We start from the raw sequence: 18,907 nt of genomic DNA on the forward strand, positions 1-18,907 counted from the left end.
CTTCACGTTCCATCGCATAGGACAGTATGGGAGCTACCCTGCTCCCACCTAGACACCAGGGATAGTGACTGACACCTTCTTCAACTCCTCTCCTCCCCTCGCACAGCAGAGAGAGCTTGGCATTCATGGATGAGAAATTCAACTACTTCTGTTATTTTCGGAGGTTGTGCCGTTTAGTGAGTGTGTATATGTGTGTAAAGTAATATCAAAGAGTGTCTCTGTGTGTAACAGTGTCAGGGACTGTTTCTGTAAGTGTCTAGGTTAGTAAGAGTGTGTACATGTGAGTTCAGGTTGGGTTGAGTGTGTTAATGCGAGTCTGCGGAAGTTTGTAAGAGTGATGGTGTGTAGGTGAGTAAAAGTGTGCGTAAAGTGTTGTATTTTAGATTTAAGTGTGGGTGACTGTGTTGTGTAAACAGCCAAACTAGTGTGACAGTGTGTTTTTAATTTTACCTGCAGGTTCTTCTAGAATGGGATAAAACGGCATGTATCTCAAACAGTACTGTACATGCTATTTTATGCCAAAATAAACTGTGGTCTTTTAAACCTTAGCTTATGTAAAACAGTTACAAAACTAAAAATGTAGCGACTTTTTGAAGAGGGTTGTAGCTTTAAATGCACAGGTCTATTTTTTTGTTTGGTCTAGATCTGCTTGTACCTCTTTGCTGAACTCTGTAACTCAACTACTAAAATCAATTTATTATTCTGAGAAACCACTCGAAGCCCATAGGTTACTACAAGCAAAACAGCAGCAATACAAAGTACTCCGATTAAAGGCGAGACATATATTCAGCATTGCATGTTGCTTGTGATAAAACAACCTAGAAATGGTGCCAAGTTCACAGCCAGACAGACCTTAAACTATCATCTTAACCTTAACCCAATTTACAGTGTTTGCCTTTAGCCTTAGTCCGAGATAGAAAAAAAAAAAGACAAAGATTATCTTCCTTGTTTGTTTTACAGGTACTGTCATGGCAAGTCCCATGTCCTTCTTTTTGAAAATAATTAGAAGAAATTCCAGTTGCAGGTGATGAAAGTACTTTATCATGAATTAAAAGGGACACCACAATCTGGAATACACCACCCCATCTCCCCATACATACACACATTTTGTTTTATGTATTATGTATATTAATATTTAAAGGACCACTATAGGCACCCAGACCACTTCAGCTCAATGAAGTGGTCTGCGTGCCAGGTCCCCCTAGTTTTAACCCTGCAGCTGTAAACATAGCAGTTTCAGAGAAACTGCTATGTTTACATTGCAGAGATAATCCAGCCTCTAGTGACTGTCTCCCTGATAGCCACTAGAGGCGCTTCCGCAATTTACAAATCGCACTTATTTGACGCTGGTCGTCCTCACCGAGTCCAGCGTCAAATAAGATCCCCATAGGAAAGCATTGAGTAATGCTTTCCTATGGGCGGTTAGAATGCGCACGCGGCTCTGGCCGTGCATGCGCATTCGACTCCACTCTGGTGCTGAAGTCGGCAGGGGAGGAGAGGTTACCAGCGCTGAGGGAGCCCGTAGCTGGATTAACTTAAGTAGCTGAAGGGGTTTTTAACCCCTTCAGCACCGAGGGAGCGGGGCCCCGAGGGAGGGGGGCACTCCAAGAGCCTATAGTGCCAGGAAAACGAGTTTGTTTTCCGGCACTACAGGATCCCTTAAAAAAATATTATAATGAGCCTGCATACTTTACAAACCATTGCAAAGAAATTGCTAACCAATGGTCAGCCATTCAATGATTCTGATCTCTGTATGAGGCAGGCATGGGATGTTACGATTGTGTGCTTGTGTGGCGGGTTCATTGCTTTCCTATTGAAAAATAACAGGGATATTTACTAATGCAAGAATGGTAAGGAATCCAAAGAATTTCACATTTAAGGCCTAAATATCTAAATTGGAAAAAAAAAATGGTCAGCTATGCTTCCTATTCAGCTATTTGGGCAATTCTTACTTTAGTGAATGATGTATTCACAGTATTTCTGCCTTCAGCCGTTCAATTACAAATGGAAACAGAAGCTGAAGGTCAAATTCTCCAGATTTTACTTTCAGAATATGGACAATTTTCGGAGTGGATATTAATCAGAATAATTGGTCCAATTGTGTTTACCAACAAGCAAATCTTCCCCTAAATGGAAAAACAAATATAACCCTTTAAACACTATAAAATTTATATTGCACATGTTATAGGTAGTTGTTCCATAAATGCTGTTTTTGTATTATATTCTGAGCCAAAAGTAAGAAGTCTGTACATTATAGGTTGAGTTGCAAGTTTGCTAGACAAGCAAAAAAATTGCTACAACTACCATGATGGTAAAAAAGAAACCCCATTTAAGATGTTCACTAAAAACTCAGGTATTGCAACCAGGGTATTGTACTGGGCATGGCGACACGTAATTATACCATCGTACAGTTGGCACCCCCTGGTTTCAGGGCCTCGGGGGTGTGTGACTTGTATAATTGCACAAGGCACACACAGCAAGGCAGTAACACCTGGGGTGAGAAATATGGGCTGGCTCTAAGGTTCAGATAACTCCACAAGCAGGATATAGCCCAGATCCCCACCTCCATTTCCAGGAGCCACCCATTTGAGTACCTTGTAGTGTGGCCGAGCTGTCAGTGCTCTGCCAAGCTAGGCTTTCATTCTCTGCCTCAATAATAAAACTCCCACACAGTGGCAGTAAAATGGAAAACGTTGTAGGAATATGATGTTCTGTCATCTACACATGCACCCTTGCGGACATCATACACACTTATCGATATTGCACATACGCAAGGACACCAGTGTGTGAACGTACAGAGATTACACACACAGGAAAACATGTACGGACAATAATAATACCAGCATAATACCAACATTCACACTCACAGGGTTATAAAAAGTGAATTTCTAATTTAGAGCCTAACTGAAGGTACAATTGACATAGATAATTTTTAGGCTATTTTGACGTTACATTTGAAATTCATTTTCACTGAGGAAAACCAACAGAAGCACTTACTGACCGTACACGCATGCAGAAACCCGAAACATACATATATACTGACAACGCACATACCCAAAAATACCAACATACACATATACTAATATTGTACCCATGCATGAAACCAAACATATAAACATATAAATATTAAACACATATAGGGAGATCAACAGACAGATGTAATGATATTGCATGCACAAAGTACATGGACATACACACATACTGAAAATAAGAAAACCAAGCCACTTGACATTAGTCATGCTCAGACAATGTTAAATACGTGTGTCAGGGATTGACTGCCAAAAGTGTCTTTTACACCCGTTTATATTAAATGGTGATAATAAATCATGATCAACGAGTGGACACTAGAGGAAGCGTCACTCCTAAGTTTTGCACAGGGAACCGTAAGGTCTAAAAACAGTCCTACCTGGCTTTTAAAGAAACACTGCAGACACTTTAACTGCTTCATCTCATTGAAGTAGTTGTAGTGTCCGGAGTCCCCTGGCCCCATCCTTACATCCAATGAGAATACCCAGCAGCCAATCTCCTCTGTGTTACTTGGCCTTTGAGGCAGCATTAGCATGAGTAGATATGGGTGGCTGTGATTGGCTGAGAGTGTCAGCTGACTGCTTATAGCCTATGATTGTGCCCAATGCTGGTATGAATTGGTATGGCTAGAATGAAATGTGTAATTTCTGCCTTATCCACACCTCCAGGAGGGGTTAGGCCGTAAGTGGCCAATGAGCCTTATTTGGTGTTACACTGCTTGAAAATGGTTTAACACTGAATAGAGGGACAACACCAGGGAACTCCCAGCACTATAACCAATTCACTAACATAGAATGGAAATAGAGCCTACAGTATCCCTTTAAAGATTTGTGAATGTATTTATTTTATTTTTTTAATATACACATCCAGGGCTGGTCTAAGAGGAAATCTGGGGAACACTACTTATTTACCTACCCTGCGTGAGATGAGCATGGGGCAATTGGTGACTCTCAGGACCCAGTGCATGCTGTTAGCAGGTTCTCTTTTATGACCTGCACATCGCCCTTTTTATTGCTTTGAGGATAATTCCAACAAAGAAGTTAATTTGCCGATACTACACAGTTAAACATCCACTATTGAGTTTGAGGACTGTGATGACTATTCCAGTGTTTTCAAACGTCTAGAGTGAGCGTAGACATGGCCTTTTCTGGACATGTGGCACACAATTAGAAGGAGTTGTTAGCTGCTGGGAACAGACATCCATTTGTGACATTAGACACGTTAGACCCAACACACTACTATTAGTGTTCCTCCACTTCAGGTGCTACCATACCCAAACTATGCTCTATTAAACTGGCATAAACCTTGTCAACCCTGTTATTGATTGTTCTAATAGCAAAACTCCAAATGTTTTTTTTTTTTAAAAAAAGGGGGGAAAAAAAGCAACTATGCTGAAGTGTTTAATGTTCTAACAGAATAAGAAATAATCTTGATGAAGGTTAATGTTGGATTTTCCACGTAAAACTACTATTGGAAAACAGAGAACACCTACTCTCCAGGGTGTTGTATGTAACTCGCGCATAAAATGGATAATACAAGCCTCTTAGGTGTGTAAAAGTTCCTTAATGGACGTTTGAATGATTTATCATCACGCAAGGGAGGCTCAACCAAATCTGAACAACAAATGTATCATTATAGCCACCTGTTCCATAAAGGGGTTTAACACCAAGTGTCAATGTTGAAATATCATCAAAATTAAATCTTCATCCCTTAAACAAATCAAATAGGGGTTGAAGGATGTTTTTTTTTATTTAATTTATTTTTTATTAATTTTATTACGCAATGCAGGATAGGAACATAAGAGGCAATGTCTATCTTCAATAATGAAATTATTAAAAATGTATTTTCAAGTACAAAACAAACTATAATATCAAGGTTATGAAGAAACAAACTTCCATGCACTGCCTTTTCCCTTTTTGAACGAATTAGTTTTGTGCTGCATTTTTTTGAGGTTTTTCTTAATGACTTGATGGTAATATGAACTCCTATAGTAATTTTGTGTGGTTAAAGCGATACTCCAGGCACCATAACAACTTCATCAGAATGATTTTGTTATGGTGCAAGGAGGTCCCCAGGCACCAACTCACCTAAAGGGATTAACCAATTAACAAACAGTTTAACCCCAAAGTGTTGAGTCCGTGCCTAATTGCTCTGCCCATGAACACCTGCAGTAGTCCGAGGCTCACATCAGAAATCCTCGGACAGGGGCGCTCCTGATAGGCTGAGAGTAGCTCCCCATTCACAATATGGATTGAGAATAGTATAGTTTAGGGTGCCTGGATTTTTTATTTGAAGTTTAGATATCATACACAATATTCTATAAATTGTTAAGTAAACATAAACAGTTGCATTTGTTGCGAATTTGAGAAAAATACTCTAAAATGTGGTAATTCAGAGGGAAATTCGCCTCCCAACTTATGAACTGCACAAGACCATCTCCAAATTGTCTGAATATGGCATCAACAAAATGGATTTCATTGGTTCCACATGCCCCAAAGACAGGCACAACCCAATAAGCCAGTTGTATTAAAATGCATTTTTTTTCAACAATAATTCTCCAATAAAAAACACTGATCAGAAATCAGAAAGAGTACGCTGGGTCTGGTACCAGAAATACACAATCTGAATCAATATATTAAACTAGATGGCTATAAATGCAATAGGACAATGACCATCAGGGAGACACCTTTTATAGTGCTACATTTAGATTTGGTGGTTATATAATAAGTAGATGTAAGTTGTGTTGTAGGTGTCATGTGATAAGATAAATGATGGCAAACTTTAAGCCCACCATGTATTATGAATTACACCTCCCAAGTTGCTCAACCAGGCATTGTTATGGACTGTGATTCCTAAGATGCTTAGCCAACCAACTGGCTAAGATAAGTTTAGCCATCCAAGTTCATAACAGCAGGGGTGTGCAAATGGGTAACCATCTCTGCACTATATGGAGTTATCAGAACACAGCAGTAAAACTAAATAGACTAATCAAAGGTTATACCGAGTTACAGATATGAGCCAAATGCCTAACATTCCAAATGTTAGGTTGACAGATATATATGCAAATGTGCGAGAGAACGTGGACCTTGGCACAGAGTGGCCATCACACCCATAGCTAAAGTGACATGAAATCCATCTCCCTGTTATGTAAACATTACCCTTAAACAAGCAATTTACATTAAACACAAAGACATGTTATACATTAACTGCTGTTTCTGGACACATTTGTGCAGTGGCGTAGTGTTGGTTGCCAGCGCCCCTGGGGCAAGGCAAGTATTGTGCCAACTAATAAAAAATGTATAAAAAGTAAATGTTATATAAACCCAATTTATACCTTTGACATTGTAAACCCTGGTAGTTCTGTATGTTACCAGAGCGTTGCCATGGTAACTGCAGCAACACTCCGAGCTTGCGAGAGGAACATGCAGAACCTGGCGGTGCTGTGGGTTAGAGCCCCCAGGTCCTCCTCTCCTCTCTGGATTTAAGAGTCAATGGGTTGTGAGGGAGATCTTTGACCTCCTCACCAGCCCGTAATGGCACACAGCAAATGTTGCGCACCTAAGAAATTTGCACCCAGGGCAACTGCCCGTCTGGCTCTACCCATGCTATGCCACTACATTTGTGTTCTCTGCATTAAACACAGTGGTTATTGGTTTGGAACAGCTAATAGAAGATAGAGGTCAATCTCCTGTGGGTCGTATTTCCTTGTTTGTAATTAGATCATTGTGCTTATGAGGTCATTGATTTTTAAAGAAACAGAACATATATTTTATAGCATTATGTGCGAATGTCGTTACCCTGTGTATTGAAATGTTTTGTTGTTTTTTGAACCGTAAAAACAAAGTATGTGTTTATTGTAATGTTATTACGGACACTGTTGAATTATTCAGTTAAAATAAGTTATGTACTGTGGTCTGCATGGCTGTAGTAACAAAGAGTGACTCTACATCTATCCAACCGCAGAATTTATAGAGAGTTACTGTGGTAAAAAACAAAGTAAAAAGTTACCTGCGCTCTCTCCCAAATCCCTATGTACATTTAAACAAATAGAGGTTTTTTAGTTACTCCAATGGCCATTGGAGTAACTAAATAATCTCCATTTGTTTAAATATACATAGGGATTTGGGAGAGAGTACAGGTAACTTTTTAAAATGAGTTTTTTACTGTATATATTGGGGCTGAGGTGTACTATGGTCGTTGCTGCAGCCCAGGAGTGATGGGTGTTTGAGCGCAGGACTTGTTTTTTTTTGTATTTGTATTCATGTTTGCATCACACAGCTATGTTACAATGCTGCTGCCCATCCCATGTGTTCCCTATTAAGGGTTAATAAGTATGTAGGGGTGTATAAAAAAATACCCCTCTCTGTCTCATTAGAGATATGTTGTCAGAAGCTCAAGGCAGCAAGCTGAATGGGTAGTGTAGGACCCGCCTGAGAGGTTTGCCTTGACGTGACCGGCGGGCATTCACTCCAATGGCCATTAAAGTAACTAAATAACCTCCATTTGTTTAAATATACATAGTGATTTGGGAGAGAGCACAGGTAACTTATTTCTTTAGTTTTTACTGTATGTATTGGGGCTGATGTGTACTATGGTCGTTGCTGCCGCCCAAGAGTAGTGGGAGTTTTGAGACTTGTTTTTGTTGTTTTTTTGGAGTTACTGTGGTGACACTGAAGTTCAACTCTTTCGAACACATTGAATGTGAAAAAGAATCGATAGAAAGAACTTTGAAACATCATACTATGAAAAATGACTGACTACAGTGAAGAGGAAGACAGCAAATGTGACCACACACCATCAGCATGTGCTGAAGTAAGAGGAAATAAAGACCATCACAGCAGAACTGATAACAGAGCTGGCTACACCTTAATCAAACCCAATCTAACAAAAATAAAGACTAATTATAATTCTTCACGGATGTTCACGTAAGTGAGATCATTTATTTTAGTTCTGTCCTAAGCAGCAGATTACATATTAGATCCAACTAGCCGTAAAACCTGCTGAGTTTCCAACAATTATGAACTTTAAAAAAAATAATTTCATTGAAAAAGGAGTTTGGGTAAATGTAAAGTTTAATTTTCAATATACAGGGTTATCTGCTAAACTAAACTGCACCCAAGTGCAACAATGTCTGCAAAAAGTTAGCCTGAAATAGCATTTGGAAAAGATCTCCAAATCAGCTATGGTCACAGCCAGGTCCAGGGCAACAATGGATATATTCACACAGAGGACCCACTAAACACAAAGGTTATTGTTCTGGAGCTTCTTGATACTCCTCGATGACACACAATAGTACACACAATGTGAGTTGGGTTGCTTTGGAGCTCTGAGTTTTTCTAATTCACCTTGACCTCCTTATTATAATTCACAAAAATGTGTTCATGTTCACAGCTTCAGCAGGTAGAGGGCACTCCCCTCCTGGTGGCCCAAAATGGGAAGGTTTACGATGACGCCTTGGTGGTCGTGGTGGAGTGCTGGCCTAGTGAAGATTCAAAATGGCTTCTGCTTTGTCTACGCTTGTATTGGTGAAAAAAGATGTAATTGTAATACTCAAGTAACATAGGGATAAATCAGTGAGAGCTAACTTTTGCTGATTACATTTCTACATTTTGGCTGAGCCTCATGGGAAATAGAGATTATAGCCCGGAAGATTTTAACTACTCGACCTAGGGAAATAAAACCGAGCATTTAACCTAGAGTCAAGGACTCTACTCATAATTTGCATGTTAGGGTTTTCTTTACTAGTAGTGTTTTTGCGGTTTTTTTTGCATGTTTTATTAGATGATTTTTTAATAATATAAAATTAAAAGAACACTCCAAGCACCAAGCGTGCTGTAGTGCTTATGGTTTCAGGACTGCCCAGAAACAACCCCCAATGTAAGTTGTCGAATCGCTTGCTAATGGTTAAAATATTTTGCTGAGGGCTGCTGACACCAGTCACTACCTCTGTGGAGAGTAGAAAGCTTCTGCTAGAAGCTTAGATCTCCTGAGCTAAACCCTGCAATACATGTCCAGCTCATTGGGTGAGGGTGTCAGCTGACCGATCTCAGCCAATGAGCTAAGCCCTGCGCATTCACAGAGCTTACGGTTGTTATAGGAGCAGCGACTGGCGCTAATCAAACCCCAGTTTAGAAGCCAAGCAAATGGTTTGACTACTTACATTACACCTGGTTCCGTAACCACGAGAACACACTGCAATGATTATGGTGCTTGTAGCGTTCCTTCAGGTATGTGGATGAAATGAACAAATACATGATAATTGTAGTATTCCGCCATTGTTTGGTAGATACAAAGCTATCTGATACTGGCAAAACAGCCCGATTAGCTAGGTGACAAGTTATACACCCTGCTCGATATCTCATGGGCATACGAGTCAAAGAGTGGGGGTTAAAAAGAACTTTAAAACCCCAGTATGTAAAATAAATAAAACTAAATTAATAAAGTTTTTGGAGTTTACACCGGTAGGAATATACACACATACAGAAATAATCAGCACCACAAAATAGCAAGGTTATTTGAATTGTTAAATAAATTCCATATTACTAGAAAACAAAAACTAGGACATGAATTAAACTATAGATTTACTCTTACCTTTGTCCTGAAAGAGCTGATCTGGTTCAGGGTTAATGAAATTAAATCAGCAGAGAAATAGTTAGTCTCCCTGTGTGTGACCAAACACAGCACAATGTGAAAGGAAAGGAGTCCAGGCTTGAGTATACCTGTTCATAGGATCCCAGCCACCAGTAGGCGTTCTAGGTCTATTCCCATAAACTACTGCAAGGTCACTGGATACAAAGTAAAAGGAAGCCTTAAAGTTATATTAACATATAACCAGCATTGCCATGCTGTTTAAACTTAGCCTGGCTGTAGACATTTAGCATTACATTGCTGACAGCTGTAGGTTTTTAAAACTTTTTTTTAATAGGCTATTTGAAAAAGATAAGAGGTTGTAGGGTGGTGTTACTTATTAATAATTTAGAATGGATTTATAAAGTGCATTTTTTCTAGTTTACATTTAGTTGAACAATCACCATGGAAACCATTGGAATGTTTGTGTTGCACCATATTTATTAATTTGCTCCGCAATTATGTTTCATACCTATGGCCTATTGTATACCAGAGTGGGCAGACAGCTAAAGTAGGGCAAGCTACCTGGATGGAAGGAGAGTTGCCTTTTGGATTTGTGGATTTGATCATACACAGTGGGAAATATGGGAAATATTAATTAGATGCATCCTATATGTACCAATAATCAAACACTGCAGAAAGACATAAAAAAGGTTAGTATTCTGCAATCATCAGCCTCAGCATGTTCATATCTGCCAGTTACTTAATTAAACTGCTGCTAGAACTTGACTATATATCCCATAACCCATTACTGGGCATGTTTTAAGGGATACACTCAGCTCTCCAAACATCCTAACAGGGAATGCTGTGCTTGCCTGGGCACAGCTCACTGGAACAGCCGTCAATCCCAGAATTTCAAAAGCGATTTTCTTGGGGGGAGGGAAGGGCAGCCTTTGCCAATGGTGGTCTTGTTGGGGGGTGGGGGAGGGGGGGGGGCAGGCAAAGGTGAGGTCCCATCTTCCCCTGGCAAGTCTTGATATCAATGCTGAACTCTTGTGCATGCACTTTAGTACAGCGTTGAGGTCTATGGATGGGCCCGCAAGACTGTGGGATCCTCCATAGACAAAGTCAATTCCATGTAGCTGCCACTAGTGATGGCTGGGGGGATTGACACTTTTAGATGGCGAGAGCTGTGCCCAGTGTTTAGAAGTGTCAGGTGTAAGAAAACATATCTCAATATATCTCAATTTATCTCTTGACTGGATTGGAATTTCAGTGATATTTCAACACAGTCAATATGAATATTTCATAAAGATTCTATCTTTATGAAATTCTCATTGTCAGGGGTGTTGGGAGGTTGACAGTGCCGAAGCGTAAGTCAAGACAGCCAAGATTTTTGGGTTCTGCCTTATTATTACAATTTAGTTTTTACACCAGCCAGTACAGCTCAAGTGCATCATTATTAGTCTGATGGCACTAGGATCTGCAGCACACTCTGCATGGTCTACTCTAAGTGGGGCTGGCTACTAGGCTGTTAGTCAGCCTGGCAACAGCTCACTCCAGGCTGACATGCTCCCTCTGTGGCTGTTACCACTACCTGTACAGACAAACCTGCCCATTTTCTGGAAATCCCAGTGACAAAAGAAGTGTGATTGGCATGCCCTCTCCCCCCCCTCCAAAGACGGCTCCATCCCAATTGCATATCTGCAATCTGGCTATTATTATGGCTTAAAGTTTTCAATTCCTATCAGATGAATTTCTGATATCGCACGGTTTAGTAGATAATCCAGCAGATGTCCTAGAATCACACACTAGTATAGAAAAGAGGGACTGTTTTTTGTTTGTTTTTTTTAAAAAGAGGATCACTTGGGAGGTGTGTTTTTTAACTCCAGAGCTGTGCAGGCAATGAAAGTGTCACTGACCCTGACAGCCACTGATTATCGCCAGCCAGCTTGTACTGGAAGTCGACTAGGCAGTTATTCTCCTTAAATTAGAAATTAGATGATTGCCCTTTGGTAAAGAAATGTAAAACACGCTCAATGACAGCAAAGTGCACTGTCTGCAATTCCAGCTTTCAGAGTATTGTAAAGTGCGGTGATAAGATATAGCAGCAGTGGTTCTCTGCCTAAAATAGCGATGGAATTTACTTTGTTCACAGTCCCTCCTACGTTACAGGGCAGGGATTTCCTCTCCTATTGTACGACTGTTCTTGTTCCATTTGTTATATTAAGATTATTGGAACATATGCCTAGTCACACTTCAAACAATGACATTTGAAAACAAAATGTGAAATAATGTAAAAAAAATAAAATAAAATAATGATTAAAAAACAAACAAAAAATTTTTGGGGAAAATTAATGTAAAATGTACAAAACCCAGACAAACATATAAAGTCAGACTGTGTTTAACCCCTTAAGGACACATGACGTGTGTGACATGTCATGATTCCCTTTTATTCCAGAAGTTTGGTCCTTAAGGGGTTAAAATGATCATATGACTCAATAAAATAGATGGGGGAGGTAGCACTCTCAGCAACTCACATATCACGTATAGAGTGCAAAACAAGGAATGAGATAAGACATAAGCACAGTCACCTGATAAGTGTGCAAAATGTAAAGAACAATTGCAACGGTAAAGAGCCAAGATGAACTTTATACTTGATATGTCAATCATTATCACCGAGGGTGTTATTCCACCATTCTATCTAATCGAGTGCCTGTTTATTCTCACAATATGCACGTGTATGCTAGGTTTGATAGAGGCCTTACAGGGACGAAACGTCATCCATTCATTTGGCAACTTAATAAACAATCACCTTTTTGATGTGAAATTTGTGCTGAACAGTTTCATTTCTCTACTGTTGCGTCCGGCAGATGGCGGAGCCGCCCGTGCACCCTGGGTGGATTTGTGCCCTCAATTTCTTGTTTTTTAATAGGTATTTTGTCATTAGCAGTTGCCATTATAACGAAGGTCTCTTAATGACCTAGTTCTTGGCTGAAGGAATCACTGTAATTGGTGTAAACATACCTGGACATAGGTAAACAATAGGATATTGCTTGGACGTGGGGCATTGTCCTGTTCTCTAGTCAAACAAAGTAGAGGATGGTACCCACAAATGAACATTTCTGTCTGCTTTCGGGGGGGGGATCAAGACCATTTTATAGACACGGAGACTCTCTGGGCCATAGAATCAATGACAACATTCAATTCAAGGTGAATTTCACATTTTAGATTAAAATAGCCAAACGGTATACACAAGTCACTTAAAAATGTTTCCAGTTCGGCTACTTTGCCAATTACATTGGATTTCCTTGAATTTGTACTTTAGTGAATAATCCTTTTTATTTTCCTGCTATGCTCGGAATGTGTGAGTCACTTTATTTATTTAATTTTATAAGAGATCCACTAAAATGTAACAAGTGCCATAAAGGACAAGTTGCCCATAGCTATGTTACTCATTAACAGCAATGTGCTAACGTTTTCTCCAGAGGAACATACAACATAATCTAAAAATACAGAAACCGTAGATCATTCTACATAGAAGAGATTTATTAAAAGAAACACTTTAAGCACCATAACCACTAGAAAGTGCTGTAGCGATTATGGAGACAGGAGTGCCCTGCTGCCCTTCCATTGTCATGAGTCAAACCATTTTAGAATGGTCGGACTTCTTACCTAGGGTCCACCGGCCCTGCTACCTGCCTTTATTACTGCTCAGTAAAAGTCAGCAGCTCTCTTTCTTGTCAAATGCTTTTTATTGAAAGGTTTTCATTTTTAACAATAATAATCATTGCAAAAAAATGAAATATCTGGAATAAACAATAAGAATACATATAAATAAAACAAACAAAGGAGCTGTCTATCTCTGTCGCAAGGCTTAGCTCATTGGCTGAGAGTGATAAGCTGATCCTCTCAGTCAGTGTGCAATCCCTGCACTGGAGGGATTAGCTCAGGGGAGCTAACAGAAGCTAACAACTAGCAGGTTTCAGCTCTCACTGAGCTGTAGAAGAGGTGGGGTGTTGCCCCAGGTAAGAAGGGTCCGCTTGGTGCCAGTAAGGTAAATATCCCGTAGTGTTCCCCCTTCTCCAATGCATTGTTTGCCTTGGCTGCGCCAGGACTGAAATGGATTGAGTCCCCACTAAATATTTTATCATTTAAAAGAAAACAGAGAATTGTTGTTGATTTTTAAAGTTTTGTTATTTGTAATATCCAGAGAAGTGACATTCCCCCTTTAAGATAATTATTAAAATGTATAATCACTTAATCTAACTCACTCTTCTCTGCTGATTTGAACGCCAACAAAGAATTCTTCATTCATTAAATATAAACACAAGTGAGCACCCAATCCACAGTCACCTCATTTTAGGAGGTAATTGTTTCTACACACAAGAGATAGGTAAAAAAAAAAATAAAAATGCAAATTTAGTATTTGAAATATCTTACAAGACAGACTTTTTTTACGACGGCATTTTTTTTTAATAGTAAAACGTCACAATAAGGAACACATCATATATATTAAATGCTCAGAATGATTAGTGTATTACTTTTTAAACTAATGATTCCTAAACAGACCTATTTTCTATTTTAATGGCCTCTAACTTTAATGCATATGAATATACAGGATTATTTACTAAGGTGAGAATTGTCGGGATCTCAAAGTGAATTGAAAGTATATTTTAAATATAAATCCATAGTAGCCGATCTGTAATAACTCTCCCTGAACTTTGAAACTTACTTTGAGTTCTTCTCACTTAGGTAAATAGCCCTGATAATGTTGCTTTTCCCCCAACACAGATGAAACTTACTTACAGTGCCATCTAGTGTTGTTATTAGGCAGAAAAGTTAACTAAAAAAAAACTATCATTGCATACTAGATTTTCGAGGGTTATATATAGATATGGATATTCACTAACGTGTGAATTGGTGGGAATTCACAGCCAATTAAAAGTGCATTTCCTATAATAGGCCAAAAACAGCCACAATGAAAATATAGCTGGCAAACAGGATTATTCACTAACGTGAGAATTGTCAGGACATCAAAGTGAATTATTATTATTATTTGTAAAGCGCCAACAAGTTCCGTAGCGCTGTACAATGGGTGGACTAACAGACATGTATTTGTAACCAGACAAGTTTGGCGCACAGGAACAGAGGGATTGAGGGCCCTGCTCAATGAGCTTACATGCTTGAGGGAGTGGGGTAAAGTGACACAAAAGGTAAGTGTAGGGTAGAAAGGTAGGTTTCTAGGATAGTGTTCATTGAGGGGTTGGTGTTTTGTTTTGGTGACAGTTTCAGGAGAGGAATCAGGGTGTGGGGAGGGAAAGCTGTTTACAGTTTAATTGATAGGCTTTCCTAAAGAAGTAAGTTTTCAAAGATTTTTTGAAGGAGTGGAGATTGGGTGAAAGTCTAACAGAGAGGGGAAGGGCATTCCATAAGAATGGTGCAGTCCTAGAGAAGTTTTTAAGGTGAGCATCAGAGGCAGGAGTATAAACAGAGGTTAGATGTAGGTCTCCGGCTTAGCGTAGGGGCCTAGATGGGACATATTTGTGTATCTGTGAGGATAAGTCGGTCGAAGCAGCATTGTGTAGAGATTTGTAAGCAAGTATCAGGATCTTAAATTGAGTCCTATATCTTACGGGAAGCCAATGGAGGAACTGACAAAGGAGGAGGCGTGGAAGGTGGGGGCGGATAGGAAGATGAGCCTATATGCCACATTCATTATAGACTGTAACGGCGCAAGTTGGGAACAAGTAAGACCACTGAGAAGCGGATTACAGTAGTCAAGGCGAGAGAGGACAGCGGCATGGACAAGCACCTTTGCCGTATCAGACATTAAATAGGGTCGGATGCGCACAATATTTTTGAGATGGAAGCGGCAGGATTTGGCGATTGATTGCACATGAGGGGTGAAGGAAAGGTCGGAGTCAAAGAGAACACCTAGGCAGCGAGCCTTAGAGGTAGAGCGGATGGTAGCACTGTTGACTTGGAGGGACACAGACAAGGGAGTAGCAACACTTAAAGAAGGGAGGGAAGACCAGAAGTACTGTTTTGGACATGTTCAGTTTAAGGAAATAAACAGCCATCCTGCTGGAAATAGCAGAGAGGCAGTCAGAGGCACGAGTCAAGAGGAGTGGTGAGAAATCAGGGGAGGACAGATAAATTTGCGTGTCATCTGAATAGAAATTATATTGGAAGCTGAAGGAGCTGATGAGTTTACCGAGGGAGGCAGTATAGATGGAGAACAATAGGGGACCAAGGACTGACCCTTGAGGAACACCAACAGACAGGGATTGAGCACTGGGAGAGGTAGGAAGAGCACCAGGAGAGAGCGGTATCTCGTAGACCGAGATTACGGAGGATGAGAAGAAGCTGTTGATGATCAACAGTGTCAAAAGCAGCAGAAATGTAAATGAGAATTAGGATAGGAAAGATAAAACAATGGTGAAAAAGGGGGAAAGACTCCTTTCACCAGAGTTGCAACGGTTGTGAGACTTAGGGCATAACCCCAGATTGAACATAAAAAAGAAGGACTGGAAGGGTAAAGTTAAATAAATAAACAGAACCACTATTTGAATATCTCCGTATCCCTTTGCATGGAGACATTATCTCCTTAGGTATACTTACATTTGAATTATATTGGGAATTTGTGACATCATTTATTTTAAGTATTTTATGACTTTATGCATCACAATGTCCCTTGCTCCTTTTGCCCTCTAATCAAACAGTGAGCTATACCTTAAATATCAAGCTCAATCTTAGTACTAGATACAGACACATTATTTTGTTGCAATAATGTGTAACAAGTCATATAATTACTTTTGATCTGTATGTTAACTGTCTGGACTGACTTGATATAATGGTTAGTCGTATTTTTAAATCACTTATTATTATGATTTTTTCTTTGTTTTTCATTATTACTATATTTTCACTATTTGACTCTTCACATTATGTTATGTTTTTTGCCCAATTAGGGATGATAAAATTTGTAGTTTCTTGTTTTGCTCGCAATACATACGGTACTTAAAACTATCCATGATAGAGCAGTCTCTTTAGGGATACTAGGCCTGCAAGTGGTTCTGTTTATTTATCTTCTTTATTTATCAGTCCTTCTTTTTTATGAGAATTAGGATAGAGTAATGGCCATGGGATTTTGCAGTGATAAGATCATTGGATACTTTGGTCACAGCTGTTTCAACAGAGTGACGAGCACGGAATCCAGGTTGAAGTGGGTCAAACAGACAGTTGGTTTTAAGGAAGTCTGTCAATCTCGCATACACAACTCTCTCAAGGATCTTGGAGACAAACGAGATAGGGTGGTAGTTGGACGATGAATTAGGGTCAAGGTTGGGCATGTTTTTAGGGTAAAGGAAATGTGTCAGAGAGAGGGAGAGATTGAAAATTTTAGTGAGAGGCAGAGCAAGAGGAGAAAAAGTGCGGATGAGATACAAGGGAATAGGATCAAGGGAACAGGTGATGGGGTGGGAGGAACGGAGCAGAGCAGAAACCTCTTCTGCTGTAGCGGGTCCAAATGAGCATAGGACAGCTGAGGGAGTATGGTTAGGGGAAATGTTGGTAGTGGATGGAGAGAGATGAGAGATTCCTTCCCTGATTGTACAAATCTTCTCAGTGAAGTGAGTTGCAAAGTTTGTGGCGGCCAAGTTGGTAGGAGGAGGAGGCACAACAGCCCGATGAACAGTTGGGATAGTGTGGTTATGAGTGTATTGAAGTAGTTTTCTTTTGAAGAGGAAAAAGCCAGACTGTAGGAGCACAGCATAAATTTATAGTGGAGGAAGTCAGGTGCAGAGTGAGATTTTCTCTAGCAGCATTCAGCAGTTCTGGAACATTTTTGGAGGTATCGGGAAAGCTTGGTATGCCAGGGTTGTAATTGGGGGGCGCTTACTGCGTAGGAGGTGCCATAATGTTTAGTTGAGAGGAGGGAGTGGAGTTGTAGAGGGAGGTTGCAGTGTTAGGGCAGGTGAGATTTGAGATGGGTGAAAGGAGACTTTGGAGGTTGGTGGAGAATTGCTTTAGGTCAAGACAATGGAGGTTTCTGCAAGACTGATGTGGTGAGGGTGGTGTGCTTTGGGTACGGGGTATGCGGATGTCAATGGACAGCAGATGGTGGTCAGATAGAGTATAGCCGAAACTGGAAAAGTTCACCAAGTCAGCTATGCCTCCAGTTTGGCTATTTTAGCATTAAATTTGTAGAGACAAGTTTCCGAGAGTTCCTCCTGTTATTTAGTTGAAAGCATTTTTGAACATAGTGAAACAAGCAAACTAAGATAGTAATAATGCAGAGGTTAAAGCAAAAGTATGTCATAAATCTGCCCTGAGATTGGAGAAGTTAAATAAAGAGAAAGAAAGATAAAATGTTTACTCCAAGCACCTGACCACTTTATTGATTTAAAGTGGTCATGGTGCCTTAAGTCTGTATGTGCAGCATTTTGCATTGAAATACTGCACATACAGAGAACGACCCCTATGCTACCAGAGTTGTAACTCCACCAGGCAGGCTAATGTCAATTTTGTACAACTTTAGTTCTACAGAAGGGCAGTCATAAGCTGAGAGCGGTCAGCTGACATTCTCAGCCAATGCATGGTGGCTGTTGTGGCTTCTGCAGCTCTGCAGAAGGACAAGCATCAATGGAGCACCAGAGAGCATCGGAACCCTACGGGGACCCAGGTAATGGGGCCAACCCTTGCTAAATTATTGGGGACGCAAACAAAGGTACTCCTGGCTTTATAACCTTTATAGAGTTATGTAATGGTTTTGATGCTTTAAAGAGGGGGAGAGGTAACTGGCAGGTATACAGTTAGGTCCAGAAATATTTGCACACTGACACAATTTTCATAAATTTGACTCGGTACGTCACTACAATACATTTGAAATGCAACAACTAATATGCAATTGAAGTGTAGACTTTCAGCTTTAATTCAAGGGGTTGAACAAAAATATCATATGAAATTTTTAGGAATTGCAACCATTTTGAAACACAGTCCCCTTATTTCAGGGGCTAAAATGTTAATTTATGATACTTTGTCAATAATTATTTGCAGACAATGATTGTTTGAAGTCTGCAAAGCATGAACATCACCAAACGCTGGGCTTCCTCATTTGTGATGTTTTGCCAGGCCTTCACTATAGCTGTCTTCAGTTGTTTGTTTGCGGGTCTTAACTGCTGGACAATTGGTTACTCTGTTATTTTGCATGTGTAGAATTAAGGGAGGTCAGCACCAGTGAAGAGAAATTCCAAGTCCACCCACCTCCTCTGGTCTTGGAATTTGTGGTCCAGGAATGAATGTCAAGTCCCAA

The 18,907-nt window shown here is 40.0% G+C and overlaps 1 protein-coding gene across 1 annotated transcript in view; it reads right to left on the reverse strand.

Annotated features, from left to right (window-relative positions):
- Positions 1 to 9,727, reverse strand: part of PALMD (palmdelphin) — a 97,103-nt gene extending 87,376 nt beyond the window's left edge. Inside the window, exon 1 of the mRNA XM_063428331.1 lies at positions 9,619 to 9,727. The gene's annotated coding sequence lies outside the window, so the exon portion shown is untranslated. The remainder of the gene's footprint in view (positions 1 to 9,618) is intronic.
- Between the last annotated feature and the right edge of the window lie 9,180 nt (positions 9,728 to 18,907).

This window comes from Pelobates fuscus, chromosome 7 (genome assembly GCF_036172605.1).
Source record: "Pelobates fuscus isolate aPelFus1 chromosome 7, aPelFus1.pri, whole genome shotgun sequence".
Classification (NCBI taxonomy): domain Eukaryota; kingdom Metazoa; phylum Chordata; class Amphibia; order Anura; family Pelobatidae; genus Pelobates; species Pelobates fuscus.